The sequence below is a fragment of the Trichechus manatus genome, unplaced genomic scaffold (assembly GCF_000243295.1).
Source record: "Trichechus manatus latirostris isolate Lorelei unplaced genomic scaffold, TriManLat1.0 scaffold00062, whole genome shotgun sequence".
In the NCBI taxonomy this organism is placed as follows: Eukaryota; Metazoa; Chordata; class Mammalia; order Sirenia; family Trichechidae; genus Trichechus; species Trichechus manatus.
In genome coordinates this window covers 10,319,998-10,331,566 of record NW_004443998.1, presented here as the reverse complement: position 1 = coordinate 10,331,566, position 11,569 = coordinate 10,319,998, and the positions used below count along the sequence as shown (strand labels likewise).

Sequence of the window (11,569 nt, the reverse complement as noted above, 5' to 3'; positions counted from 1 at the left end):
ACCTCTGCAAAATTCTCCTATAAATAAGCAGCAAATGGCACGAGGATTTATGTACAAGGATACACACTGTGGCATTGTTTACAGTAATAAACAATCAGAAAAGGATCTAAATATCTAGCATAGAGAACTGGTTAAAAAAATTAGGGTACATCTGATAGGGCTGCTATGAGTCAGAATGGAATCGATGGCAAAGGGTTTTTTTTTTTAAATTTTTATAGAGTGGAATATTATGCATTGCTGGCAAAGAATGAATAAATCTGTACCTATTTTTTTGCAAATAACATGCCCACATAAATAATGTGCCCACACATATAATGCACGTAGCATGCCTAGGAAATAACGCGCCAGGGAGTTGCGTGGCTGGCAAAACACGTAAAATGTAAGCATTATTTGCATAAAAATACAGTAAATTCTAATTGAGAAAGCTCTTTAAGGGAATATCAAGTTTAAAAAAGACACAGACATACAATCACGCAGATGTATTTAGAGAATCTCTAGAAGAATACTTAGGAACCCATAGTGGTTTTCTTTGGGAAGGAGAGAAGGACCAAGGGTCCTGTTGGGAAGGAGACTTAACTTTTCATGAAAACCCTTTGGGACTGTGTGAATTTTCTGCCATATGCCTGCAATACTTTTCCAGTAAAAGCATTTATCAAAACCAATTACAGAAAAATATTTATTGATATGAAAAGATGCTGAGGATCTATTAATTAAGTAAAAAAAGCAGGCCACAAAAAAGATGTAGAGGATTTTCCACTTTTTTTGTTTGTCTGTACCAACAAAAAAAAAAAGACTAATAGATGAGAAAACGTTAGCGTGATTTTTAACGGTAAGAGTCCAGTGTTGTTGCTGTTTTTTATTTTCTCATTTTTGCTGATCAGTATTTTCTACAATAATATATAATAATTATATAATACGGAAAAAATTAATACTCCTGAATTTTATGCTGCCTCAAATAGGTTTAGGATCTTATTTTTTTCCTGCCTTTTTTTGTTTTTTAAACCAAGGAGAGGGGGGTGATCTTCCACTTTTCAGCACTTATTAATGAGGAAAGACTATCAAGGCATTTGTTTTCCTGGCTTCTCTTACAATGTTATTTTGCTGATTTCATCACTGAGAATTATTCAAAGTAAAAGCATAGCAGAACAGCTGTCCCTGACCACCAGCAACTGCAAAACACCCAGGGAATAAATTTAGACTTTCAGAAAGGAAGAAGAAATCAATCTTCCAGTTGATACCAGGGTGGGGAAGGTGATGATTACAAGCAGGCGGGGGCGACACCACCAGGGGTCACAAGAGGAGATCAAAGAGAAGTGTCAGAATGTCACTCAGCACTTATCAATCTGGATTAAGTGGCTGGATGACAAACCACCCGAGAATCCCTCCACCTTTATAAGGCCTCAAACTGGACGAAATTCCCCCACAGCAAGGAAGTCTCTGATGGCACACTATTGGAAGTCAACAGAGAGTACTAAAATGGTTACAATTATTTTTAAAACTTTGAACAGAGGTCCAAAGCTTGGGGAAGAGATTAAAACAAAACAAAACCAGTTGCTGTCGAGTCGATTCCAACTCATAGCGATCCTATAGGTAGGACAGAGTAGAATTGCTTCATAGGGTTTCTAAGGAGAAGCTGGTGGACTCGAACTGCTGACCTTTTGGTTAGCAGCCTGAGCTCTTAACCACTGTGCCACCAGGGCTCCTGGTGAAGAGATTAGACTCCATTAAAAATAAATAAATAAATAAGTAAATGTGGCACAAACAAAACCAAAACCAAACCCAAACTTGTTGCTGTCCAGTCGATTCCAACTCATAGCAACCCTACAGAGCAGAGTAGAACTGCCCTGTAGGGTTTCCAAGGAGCGGCTGGTGGATTTGAACTGCCGACCTTTTGGTTAGCAGCCTGAGCTCTTAACCACTGCTCCACCAGAGCTCCAACCCTATACAATGAAGGAGCTAAAAAAAGTTTGACCTAGCCATTTTACCTCCCTTCCTAAAAGGTTTCACTCTTCTCCAGGGTGGGGACACTCCCCTGGAATTTGTTCAGGAGTTTAGGCCTGTGACAGGGGTGGATGACTCAGTAAGCAAGGTAAGCACGGCCTTACTTGTGCTTATTTACTCATCTACAGTGAACAGTTTCACATGTTTTTCACCACCAGTTTCACAGGATGAAAACATGTGAAACTGCTCACTGCAGATGAGTAAGTAAGCACAAGTAAGGCCGTGCTTACCTTGCTTACTGGGTCATCTGTTCCTGTCACGGATTGTAAATTTGACAAGAGGCTTTGATTCTGTAGGAAGGTGCTGTGGGGTTGGGAGAGAGACAGATGCCAGCCATACCTAGAAGCAGAATCTTTTATGTGGTGAGAAGATGTGAAATTGTTCACTACAGATTAGTAAGTAAGCACAAGTAAGCCTGTGCTTGCCTTGCTTAGTGGGCCATCTGTTCCCGTCAGGGATTGTAAATTTGAAAAGAGCTTTGATTCTGTAGGAAGGTGCTGTGGGGTTGGGAGAAAGACTGATACCAGTCATACCTAGAAGTGAATCTCTGATGTGAGAAAATGTGAAATTATTCACTACAGATTAGTAAGTAAGCACAAGTAAGTTCATGCTTACCTTGCTTATTGGGTACTCTGCCCCTGGCCTGCAGAGTTCTGACTCTTTGGCCCAATCTCAGCAAGCAAAGTTGAAAGTAGGCTAACGCATTTACCCAGTGAATTTGGACTATACAGTTCAATCGTCTGGATCCTAAATGGCCACTTTTCCCCTAGCGTTTCAGGCTTCCTTGGTATGTCTGCGGTCAGAACTCTCTGGGAAGTGGCTTTAATGCACAGTTACCCGGTGCTCACGTGTGCACTAACACCAAAAAAATGCCAAAATGACAAATGCTAATGCCACAACAAATGTCTATTTCAGACAAAGAGCCCAGTCAAAAAAAAGGTGGTGAGTCCACTCAACAACATTCAAGTTAAACATGGATATGTGAGTGGGTTTTTGCCATTTTTATAACAACATTCCCCAATCACTGTGCTAAAATACACAATTCCATTGCGGTTCCTAAAACTGGCTGATGATTAGAAGTATCCGGGCACTTGAAAACAGCCCACATTTCCAAACCCCAGCCTAGACCTACTGAAACACATTTCCAGGGGTGGGGCCTAGGCAACGTTCCTCCCAGCAACAGCCAGAGCTCACAATTGTTCCTTTAGGAGCAATCAGACAACTAAATTCTGAAGATGTATGTTTAACAAATGCCTCGAGAGATCCAACTGGTGGTGGGCCTGGACCACACATGAAGAAATACTAATTTTAATGACTGGTCAATAATTTGTTTGCCACAAGCAGACACGGCCAGCTGATTCTCCCTATAGAAGCTGTAGAAGCTTGAGCATTCATGGTTATGCCTATAATACTCAATGGGCCTGGAGCCTTCTTTCCAACACCCATCCTCCTCTCTCACCATAAAAAGCTCAAAGTACCAGGCTGTTCTCCTTGTTTTGTTTTTGTTTTTGCCATTATAAAAGTAATATAACCATATTACAGAGAAAAGGAGGAAGCACTTGCAAGCCTAAGGCCTTACTACAATCACTATTAACACTTTAACATATATAATTGATTTACTAAATAAATTTGTTTTGAAAGTGATGTGCCCATATTGCTTAATGCACTGTGCTAGGGGCTATAAATACACAGACAGGGAGCAAGGTCCCTGTCCTTGAGAAACTTAGTCATGTGGAAGAAGAGAATCTAAACAAAGTCTTTTTAGAAAAGCAAAATTATCACCATAGCATAAATAATTTCGCTGCTTAATAAAATTATGATATAATAGAAAGTTTTCCATATATCTACATAGTCTTTATAACTATTGTTTGATTAGTTACAAATATATAACTATTTTCTATTGTGACATTAATTTAAACTGGTATTCATTTATCCTGGCATTTCAATTTTTTTAGGGGGGGCTATTATAATAACACATCTTTGCATACACAGCTTTTCAAAGTGTTCATCTAGCACACTACTTAGGAATTTTATCTTGGGGAATATTTTTGTTGGGAAAATTGGGGGGATCAAACATTTTGTATGGCTCTAGATCCTTCTTATGAAAGGAGGGAGATTTTATACCTAAATCTCACATAATAAAATCTACAAATCTTCATCACCTAATCTTAATATACTAAGAAAAATGAATGCTGATTTAAATTAAATATTCAAAACAATTCATCCACATTAAGATAAATGGAATATATTCATGAAAACACAAGATTTCATTTCTTTGTATATTATGTTCCACTTGATTGCATGAAAGGATTTGACTCAATGGATATAATAGCATTTTTTCACCCCCATGTCACATATTCTTTAAAAGCATTAAAAGAAAATAGCTGTAATCACTCTCATTTTGGAAACCCCCAAAATTAGGAGTTTTCAATAATACTGATTAAACAGAGTGAATTTTGATAATAGGTGACTTCCTCCAAACCTCTCTCAGGAAAAAATAACATTGATTTGCTACTGTGTTTAGAAAACTCCTCCTTCCTTTTCTAATCAAGCGCGGGGGCGGGAGGGGCGACAAAACAAACCTTTTTGAACAGAACCTTTCCTTCTTTTTCTGTGCTCACTACTCTTCTTTCCCTTCCATAAACACACTTTCCACCACAGCAATCCCGCCAACACCCCATCACCCTCCACCTTCCCCATAAAGTGTGTGGAGTTTTTCAGTTTGTCTTTGGACCTGTGTGTGCATGTGCTTGTGTGCTTCAGGCTAATTTATGCGAGAATATCAGAGCTGGAAAAATGACAGTCGCCAGATGTGTCTGCCATGAATTCGCCATGTAAATTTCATTAGGGAAAAACAAGAACTTAAAAAACACTGGAAAAAGGAGAAATGCAGATATCCTAAATATAAATCTGACTTTTGGTGAACTTTCAGGGTACCCTTCTGCATGTTCGAAGCAACGTAAGGCTGTGGTATCTCTTAGCTATTTTTTGTGCTTTCGAAAAATTTTAATTTTTAAGCGCTTTTGTAAACTTCCCAGAGGGAAGAATAAGCCAACGCAGCAAACTAAGGGCAGACAAGATTTTCCATCTTGAAAAGCAAGCCCTGAAGAGAAAAAAAAAAAAAACCCACACATGTGGTTATAATTTGAAGTTCAGCTCAAGACACAGACCTGGAGGACTTAGACTATGGGCTGGTAAATGGCACATCTTCAAAGAGTCAAATGTGTGCGTGTACTTTTAAAAAAATTCCTATAGCATTGAAAATACACTTTGGCTGCACTTTACCAAAAGCTTCTGAACCGACTAGGGCTGGCAGTCTCGCTTAGCTGTTATACAGTCTTTATTTTTCCTGTACTGTCTGGAAGGATACTGACACCCCAGGTCGGGGCCGCATTCCAACCACGGGCTCCGTTAATGTGTGACTGTAGCCCAGCACGCCATGGTTTACGATCGCTAGGATTATCACCAAAAAGGCCAAATCACATGTCACTTTCTCTTGGCAAAAACACTTAAAATATGGGGATGTTGTAAATGGTCGCATGATTTTAGGACGTGTGTGGTGAGGCATGGAAAAACCCCGACACACTCACCACCTGCGGAGGGAAAACGCCCTCCACGTTCTCCAACCGGAACGTGCTCTGCACAAACTCCCTGGGTGGGTGATCTCAGGGTGAGGGGGCCGGGTAATGAGCATGCGCTCCTTCATCGTCTCCCAAACGCTGTTTCCGGTTAAAGTTTTGTTTTTTAGCGTCACAATTTGTAATCAAAAGTTCCCAAACCATAAGAGTTGCAGTAACCGTATGGTTGGGATTTCCTGAGGGAGGGGCAGGATGGCTCTATAACAGAGCGCATTACAGGCACTTCCTCTGAGTACATGGGTGCCAGAAAAAGGGGAAAGAGGAGGCCATCAGCTGATAATAATAATACATTTCTTTGGGGGCTTACCATAGACCAAGTACCAAACCATGGGCACCTAAATACTCAAAACTTCATGAGGTAGGTAGGTACTATCATTATCCTTACGTTCCTGGGCTGCGCAAATGGTTTGCACTCGTCTACTAAAGTAACCTAAAAAGGAGCCCTAGTGGTGCAGTAGTGAAGCACTCGGCTGCTAACTGAAAGGTTGGCGGTTCGCACCCACCAGCAGCTCCTCAGGAGAAAGATGTGGCCGTCTGCTTCCGTAAAGATGACAGCCTTGGAAACCCTGTGGGGACAGTTCTACTCTGTCCTACAGGGTCGCTAGGAGTCAGAATTGACTGGATGGCAATGAGTTTGGTTTTGGTTTCCTAACCTACAGGTTGGCGGTTCAAACCCACCCAGTGGCACTGCAGAAGAAAGGCCTGGAGATCTGCTTGCATAAAGACTGCAGCCAAGAAAACCCTATGGAGCAGTTCTACTGTGTAACTCACGGGGTCACTACGGGTCAGAATGGACTCAATGGCAACGGGTTTTTGGTGGTTGTTTTTTACTATCATTATCACTATTTTACAGATGAGAAAAATGCGACTCAGGTTAAATAACTAACCCAACTAGTACATGTCTAACCCAAGAGAAACCCAATTCTGATTCCAAGTTTTTCCTATTAACCGCTATACTAAACGGCTCCCTACCCCCATCCCACTCCCACGTCCACTTCACCACCCGCCCCTAACAAATGACCAGCTTCCATATCAGGCTCCATTTTCCAAAAGCCCACTATGTATCATAACAGGACCTATGTAGACAGTCTCTCTCTCTCTCTTTTTTTTCCCCTTCTGTTTGTTTCATTATTTCCTCCTTTAAAAAAATTTAGTATTAATAATAATAACACCAACGACTACTTACAAGAGATGAGATCCTATCTGGCTTGTGTTATGGGAAAAAAAAAATTCAATTTTCACGTCTGCAGTAATCCTCCCCTTTCACTGGCTTACTTCAGGATTCTAAATAAGCTGTCAGCCAACAAGTTACAGTCATGATCCGGCTTCCACCAAGTGGTAATCTCTCCACTTTCCTATCTAAAGTCCTCCAAGGTGTCTCCTTCTTCCACTCACTGGATATCTCTGGGGACTTTGACTTAAAGGTCACCAGCCTGCTCAGGCAAAACCAAATCAGGAAAACCTGACAGACAATCGGATTTTGCAAATATGAGAACTAAAATTTCAGTTAGAAACTAGACCAAGCTGGAGATGGTTATTTGGATTAAAATGCAAAAAGAAGAAAAAAAATTTTTTGTATTTTTTTTTCCCCTTCCAAATCTATTTCATTTTACTCAGGCACTTGAAAATTCAGTGAGTGCAAATACACAACAGATCTGCCAGTCTTCAGAGAGAAACCTTTTCCCTGGATCCTAAGGCAGCTGCCAAGAGAATCCTCCATTTTACAGAGTCACTCATTTCAGGATAAGAAGGTATTAGAATGAGAAGGTACTCATTCCAGGATGTCTCTGAGTGATGGGTCTCTCCTCCTGCAGTTAAAATGTTTGCTTGACAAGCCACATTTTGGAATATATTTACTGAAAAAATTAGATATCTACTGATAACAAGAGGAGCCCTGGTGGCGCAATGGTTAAGCGCTCAGTTGATGGTTCAAACCCACCCAGTGGCTCTGCTGCAGAAAGACCTGGCAATCTGCTTCCGTAAAGATTACAGCCTAGAAAACCCTATGGGGCAGGTGTACTTTGTCACACGTGGTCACAATGAGTCAGAGTCGACTCCATAGCAACCATCACAACAACAACACTGATAACAAAGAAGAGGGGGAGCTGAGATATTTACCTCGCTGCAAGTAACGAACACACTTTTCCTAACTGAAAGCACTCTGCCATCTGAGCAGCCCCCAAGTTTGTAAGTGTGTTTTTCTTTTCTTGAAAGTCTCCATGATGAACAATGAAATTGGCTTAGAATCTGACATTCTATAGTTAAATAAAATATAAAACAAAACCTTTCTATCTACATAAAAACTAAAACTGGTTGCTGTCAAGGTGATTTCAACTTATGGTGACTCCATGTGTGTCAGGGTAGAACTGTGCTCCAGAGGGTTTTTCAGTGGCTGAGTTTTGGCAGTTGTTTTCTAGGCCTTTCTTCTGAGGCACCTCCGGGTAGAGTCAAACCTCCAGCCTCTGGGTTAGCAGCAGAGTGCATTAACCATCTGCATCATCCAGGGACTCCTCTATCCACACAGAGTGATGGTCATAATAAGAACAAACACGGATAATAAGATCAAATACTCGTATAACTTATCCACACTATTAATAACCCCCATTTTACAAATGGGAAAACTGAGGCACAGAGAAGTTAGTAACTTGACAAGGTCACTGAACCAGGATTCAAACCTCGGCAGACTGGCTCCCAACTCCACGTACCTAACCTACAGAAAAATATAGAACCCCAATAGAATGAGCCTTATTTCTGAAGGCATTTAGCTATGTCATTAACTATATCAAAGCTCTAGAAATACATAAAATTAGCTTATAAAAATTCTATCATCTGATAGTACCGTCATGCATCACTTAACGTCCACCATACGTTCTGTGAAACAGGAGGGTGTGTGATTTGGACGTTGTGTGAACACCATTATTATATACTTAGCAAAGCTATATGGGATACCTTTCGTTTCACTTCCAAATCGATACTTCTCCTTTGCGTCTTGCTGCTGCTGTCACTAGCATTAGTTTTGCTGCGTTTGGGATCCATAATGCACGTCACGGTAATATTTTCACAAGAAAATTAAACAGAGAGATAAAGCTACAACACTCAAGAGACTCACCACACATGAGACGCTGCTGCCTATGAGTTGAAGCATACACTGTTCTCTGGTAAGCTTTTTATTTGTTAAGTAGGGAAAGTTCACGTTAAAATAATGATAGAAAGTACAGTACAGTACATACATAAGCCAGTAACATAAGCGTTTATTATGACTATCCAGACATTATGTGTTATAGGTTATATACCTACTGTACTGTTATACGCCTGGCAGCGCAATCACTCTGTATACAAGAGACATGAGATACATGTGATGCATGTGGGAAGCTGTTGTGTTTGCTAGGTCTGGTTACGTCCGCTATGTCCCGTTCTCCAATGGGGATTTCTGAACCCTATTATAATCTTATGGGACCACGGACGTATATTTGATCAGACGTTGCCCAAGCGGACGTTATGTGGTGCATGACTGTAATGTTATTCACTATATTTTTACGTAAACACCTCCCATTAAAGGGGACACCTCACTTAAGTTCACTTATTTGTCAGCTACATCCCACTGAAAAGCATCAAAATTCTAGATTAAAAAGAAGAACAATCTGCTCTTTTTAATTTTAAAGATTGATCATAAAGAGTACAAACCACAGGCAGAGCTGTATCTTGAAATGAAATGTATTCTTAGTGAATCATTTATTATTAGGACCATAATGCGACTCTATTCCCTGATCTTTGGAGCTTACTTAGCTCTCCCTGGTATAGTCCACTCTTGGGACACATGTGCATTCTCTATAGGCTAGCAACACACTTCATCACAGGCAAATACTCCAGTATCATTAAGAAAAAAAAAAACAGAAAATATGTCTTGAGAAATTTATTGCCTTGATTTATTAGAAATCTGGAAAGTAAGGCCATGGTAAGCTTGTTTTAGAATTTCAGTACTTAAAGTTCTTTAGATGTACTTTACTAGTGCAACTGGGCTTTTAGTGTGTGTGTGTGCATGCACGCAGACTGATATGTGCTTCAATATCAAGTTTCAAGTATTCAAAGTCCTTTTAATTTAGTTAGTCCATTTCCTATATGTCGCATAACTTTAAAAAATTAAGAGAGTGAACAAAAGAGCATGAACAAGGATATTTGCTCCAGTGTTATGTGTACTAGCAACACGCTGGTAACAACCAAAACAGCCATCACATAGGAACTAGTTAAGCGAATTAATTATAGGATATCAGTATGTTGGTCTATTGGGCAATTATTTAAAAAAAATGAAGCAGTTCTCTATGTATGGACACAGAACTGAAAAAAACAAGGTGCAGTACAGTGGGTATAAAACACTAGCATGTGTGTGAAGAAACACACACACACGTACATGCACACACACATACACACACACACATACATGCACACACACATACACACACATACACACACGAAACTGGAAACTGAGGAAACAGAGATAGGAGGAAGGCTTATTTTCCGAACAATACTTTGAAACGCTTGAATTTTTTTAAGCGGGCCCAAGAATGATCTTTTCCAATTATACTTGATTTTAAAGTTAAACTTAATGCCTTAATAATTAGCCTTTAGAATTTTTACTGAAAGTTAAATGGTTTAAAGAAACCTGCACACTAGTCTAACACCACTAACGTGGGGTTGTTCGTTTTCCTACAGTGGCATATGCTTTCTCCATGAGCTTTTTTATATTTGGGATAAAAGACTCAAGGGAAGCGCTGGTTTAGCTGGTAAAAGCATTGGTGCCATTTTCTTTGATCTGCCCGTTAGATACGAAACACAAGAAAGGCTATTTCAAACCATTGGCTTTTTGGATGTATTTTACGTCTGCAAGCTTTAAAACATTAAGTCCAGACTTCCTAGAAGAACGGACAATATATTCACTTGAAGCTGACTCGGGTCTACTTGAGTTCGTATTCACTCTGGCTAAGCCACAGTCTGAGGGAAAGGTGTCCAGAAATAATGCTTCCATTTTTATCCCGTTCATTCCTGAAAATCCAACAGGAGATTCTTTTCACTCCTTAAAATTAACTGTTGCATGTATAAAGCAGTATCTCGGTATCTGATCTTAAGTGCAAATATTATCTGAAAACGGCAACATCTTTTATAAAACTTTAATACTGGCCTCTTTCATTTTTCGACCTTAGAGGAGGAAAATCATAATTTTAATCGTTTTTGAAGTAAAGGCAATCAGCAGAAAGTACTCTCTTCTGAAATTTAAAATCACACTTAAGCACTATGGTGTCACAAGTGTTAGTGTCACCCAGTATGGTAATTCATGGTGTCACCCCACCCATGGACTTCCGCCCATACCAGACCATACAGAATCCTTAGTAATATTTTTTGTACTAATGTTACTTATAAATCACAATTCCCGCATATCACTCCTTCTATTCCTTTAATTACTACTTTGTTCCAAAAAAATTATTGATATAGGTTCACAAATACTAATTACCACAATATTGTAGCTAAAACACCAGAAAATTTGACAAACTCAGTGACTATAAAAATAGTGGTGGCAAAGAAAGCAACAGCGGGTGCTTGCAGTACATGCTGCCGGAACCACGTGATTCGAAGCATCTCTGTAATTGGGTAATAATGACAGCTCTGGCTGGAGCACAATAGAAGGTTCAAAAAATAAATTAACATAGAGTTTTAGCCTTGTAGGTATATTGATATGCATAAGCTGGGCTTACGAAAAATGTTTTTGTTGTTATAACCAACTACAGGGATATTTTTATAGACAGTAATTTTGGTGTCACCACCTCTGACAGCGTCACCCAGTGCAGTCTGTACCCACCATGTGACGTCACTTCTAAATAAAGTGAAAAGTGAGTCGTATATTCCGGGACAGATATGGGGAGGAGCCACCTGGAAGT

At 39.8% G+C, this 11,569-nt stretch overlaps 1 protein-coding gene across 3 annotated transcripts in view; it reads right to left on the bottom strand.

The window, feature by feature from the left end:
- Nucleotides 1-11,569, bottom strand: part of WWTR1 (WW domain containing transcription regulator 1) — a 159,813-nt gene that overhangs the window by 42,305 nt on the left and 105,939 nt on the right. The window lies entirely within an intron of this gene.